Below are 4,113 nucleotides of genomic sequence, written 5' to 3' on the forward strand. Positions count from 1 at the left end.
CGATCAACCACTCGAGTAGGTACTCATTTCGAACCCGAAATCTAACTCGCGCACGGTTCGGAAAGCGATCCGGGACCGCTAACTGCTGACCGATCAAATTAAAACAAATTACATATCGGACCGGCAGCATAAAATGTGACAAGACGTTTTCGGTGCTTCAGCGGGCAGCGGAACTCTAGTTTCGAGGCGCCGGCCCTAGGCCGACCTCCGGGGTGGCAAGCAGGAATGTGAGAACGCTTGTTAAAGGTTGTCGTTTATGTTTGTTTTCCATCCTTAAGCGCCCCGTTCCCAGGAGAGGAGGTTCGCTGTGCAGACGGTGGCGGCGCTCACCTTGAACCGCTTAATGAGTGACGTTGCTGCGTCTATGGGAGATCCATCGTAGCAACCTGGGTGTGGATGAGTTGTTTCGTTACAGTTGATGAAAAATTCGAGTCTTCGTTTGAGGGATTCTGTTTCGCTGTGGAATAAACTCGGAAAAGTTTAACAGAAAAGGACTGTATAGGTTCAGTTCATGTTTGGAAAGCTTCCAAAACGACGAAAACAATATCGTAAGTTTTATTCATTATGAGGTTCCATATTTTCAGAATTTTTCGAAATGATTTTTTTTTAAGAATCCGAAAGACACGTTAGATTGTGACATAGGATGACTCCGACAAACAGCTATGCTACCGAGTAAGAGGCTTTCGTCGTGTATCTTATTTGGAAACATGCTCTCAAAAGCTGGAATCAGGCCATCGTCTTCAATTGAGAAGAAACTAAAGAAATGTTGTCCGCAATCCGTCACCAACGTCTGAGTCTCTTGTGCGTGGATAGCCAAACAAAAAGGTCAGCAGTTTTTGAACTACCCTAATTCTTTCATTTCTAATATGCTATGGCTGTATGCTATCAAAAACCGGATAAAAATTTGTGAATTTCAGGAAGCAAAACAAACCAATTTAAATATCAACATTTATAATCTCCAAAGAATTACTCTACCAGCCGTGCTTTTCTATAGACCTCAAAACACCTCCAAATGACGAAACCTGGAACTTATGGAGCTTTAATTGTCGTGTTACCTACGATCCAATCGGTTGATCTGGCAACTAGTGAAACATGTCTATCGAAAACCCTGGCCTTCCGCCTGTGCAGTGAGCTCATTAAACGAGAAACCTAGCGGGCGAGTGCCCGAGTCCGGATTCAACGCGTTTACAAAATGATGGCCCAAAAGAACAAGGGCATTTACAACCTGCGCCTGCGCCGGGATGCGGATGCGGAAACGTCAGGAATGCAACAAAGGACCGAACGGAACATGACCACACACCCCACACTGGCACTGGGCGGGACACGTTCACGCATTATCCAGCGGGGACGACGACGATCGCGACGATCCTTCTCACGTTTTTCTGGTACGACTGGGACGAGCGAAAACCGCCCCTTGCGATCGCGATCACGTACCGCGCTGCGGCTGCAGAGCGAAGGCTAATGAAACTTTTGCTGCCTTCTCCCAACGCTTAAGCTCCTGATATGATGTCGGCGCGGGTTGGACCGTTAAGATGCACCGGGCGTTCCGGGCCGGGGCCGGTCCGCTCCTGGCACTTGGCACCACCCGCCCGCTCGCCCGCTCGTCGTGCGGTGTCGGACGCAGTGCGGTGGACACTTAAGGTGAGCAATAAATAAACCACACACAATTGAATTGAAATTAAAATTCCATTAATTCCACGATCGGTGATGGTGGTCGACAGCGATTGCACCGTGCGCGCAGCGACCACCGGCCAGGGTGGACAGGGGCTGCCAGGAGCCCCTGGCCAGCTTCTGCAGCCAGCATTGCCCGGGCAAGGACTCACCAACGAGAGAGAGAGAGAGGTGAGCAATCGTCTAGTGGACGGCCCCGGGAGACTCGGGCCCCCCTCCGGGTGTGCGTGTACACCTCACCTGACGCCCCCCACCGCCCACCCCACCCCTCTCCGGTCACGATCCTCCGATATCACGGGATGTCACCGTGGCCATCCGGTGAAGGTAGAGGAACGTAAGTAAAATGAATGGCTTGTCGTTGCCGCAATCGACAGCTTTAATGGGGTGATGAGTGTGCGTGCGTATGTGTGCGCACTGTTCTTCGTCCTCCCCTCCCCCCGGTGCGGAACCCTCAACCCCTCATACACCCGCGCGCAGGTCGCGCAGGTTAAGCGAAATCCGTGAAACGGCGAAATTTTACGCTATTCGGCCACCGGCTGTCAACTTTGGCCGTTGACAGTCGTCGTCGTCGTTGCTGAGGTCGGTGCCACGGCAGACTGCTTGTCACACTGTCCCACGGTGCCGCGGTGTGGGATGCGAAGGGCGGCTGGAACCGATCCTGAAGCGATCGGTTCCGGTGCGGTCGGGGCCCGCAGATAAACGCGGCAAAGAACGGCCAAGCAGGGAGTAGTGTGTGATAAATGACGTGGGCAAGGTATTAGCGCAATTAAGGATTATTTATTGTAGCCAAAACATTTCTGTCCGGGTCCGGGTTAAAACAAAGCCGAGGACCAAACACACCAAGCGGCAGCTGACGGTGACGATGGGGTGGCGGGGGGGAGGAGGGGGGGAGCAACCGGGCCAAGAATTGGTAAACTGCACAAACTGGCATGTGAGCTGAAAAAGTGTTTTACAAAAACAAAATGAAATTTTTACTTCTAAAAATACGAAAGACTGCAAGCGACGAACCCGCTTACGATCTGACGGCAGCCAAACGTCACCAACTCCGTGCGCTGCCATGGAAACGGTCAACGATAGCCGGGCCGGGTCGGGACTGTCAAATCGCTTTCCATCTATGATTTTGAACCGTTTTCGCAGAACGCATTACCGGTGTTGAGTGCTTAATGGACATTTGATTATCATTTTCACTAGTGATTATTTTGCAACCCGGGGTCAACATAATGGTGGCAGCGCATGTCATCGTTTACGACGATCGAAGAATGGGCAGCATAATTGCGCATTGCTAGAGAAAGAGGGCGACACGGAAAGGCAGCGTGAGAGAGAGAGAGAGAGGGAGAGAGCAGCCGAATGGACGAACGAAAAAGAAATTCGGAAAATGGAGGAACGCCGAGAAAAAGAACATATCAGTTTTAACGTTTTTAAGGCCCTCACAATAGGAGGCAAATTAAATGAGCAACGGTAAGCAACGGTGCCACATGTACGCACACACCGCACCCGCTTCTCCGACGGCGTTTCGGACGGCGCAACCAACGGCGGACATCCCAGTCCCATTGGCGGAGTGTGGCGAAAAAATTGAATGAATTATCATCAATTATTTGCGTGAGCTTCGGTGCCACTTGTGCGCAACATTGTGGCCAGAGCGACAGAGAGAGAGAGAGAAACAGAGATCGGGAGAATGAGAGAGAAGCACAGCCACCGTTCCGTCGCAGGGAAGGATTGTGAATATAAATAGCTTTTCGAGTGCAATTCAGTTAATTGCAACAACAATTGATTTTTTCTGCTCTTTCTCTCTCATTCTTCGAGTGTACAAAGAAACTATCATCAAGGTCCTCAGGAAAAGCCAACAAACAGTGCCCGGCCAAAGTGGCCGCTCCGACCCGGGCCCCGGGTAGATGATGATAGATTTCTGGAGACTCCAACGACGGCTAGAGAGACGAATGGTAGCGCCGAGCGCGTTTCATTGAGCGTGTCGTGAGTTCATTCTTAAAAGATGCAGATGATTGATTTTCCTCGGTCCCTCGGCGGTCCGGACCGCAGCCGGGCCGCAAACCCCGAAACCGCACCGGTCTGGCCGTCGGCATCGGTGAGGCTCACTTACCCTTTGGTCGATGATTGAATTAAGCTAACCAACCGCACAATCATGCCGCGCAGCAGCATGAGGTCCCAGTTTGGGGCCGGTCGGCGCTGAGTGGCGGAAAAAGTAGCATTCCAACGACTCCGCGTCTCCAGCTCTCGTCCTCCAGCTCTCGTCCAATGATCGATCAATCGAGCGGCCTGAGCGCCGTGGCGGTGTAGCTCTTGTTTGTTTTTCGGACCAGCAAAGGGTCCCGTACAAGGGGTCCGAATATTAGGAGAAGAGGCCCGAACCGAAGTGGTTCGGCTTCGGAGGACAATTTCCAGAGACCATTCTCGTGCGGTTCGCCGTCAGGCTCAGCAGGCACT

This window comes from Anopheles bellator, chromosome 2, assembly GCF_943735745.2.
Source record: "Anopheles bellator chromosome 2, idAnoBellAS_SP24_06.2, whole genome shotgun sequence".
Classification (NCBI taxonomy): Eukaryota; Metazoa; Arthropoda; class Insecta; order Diptera; family Culicidae; genus Anopheles; species Anopheles bellator.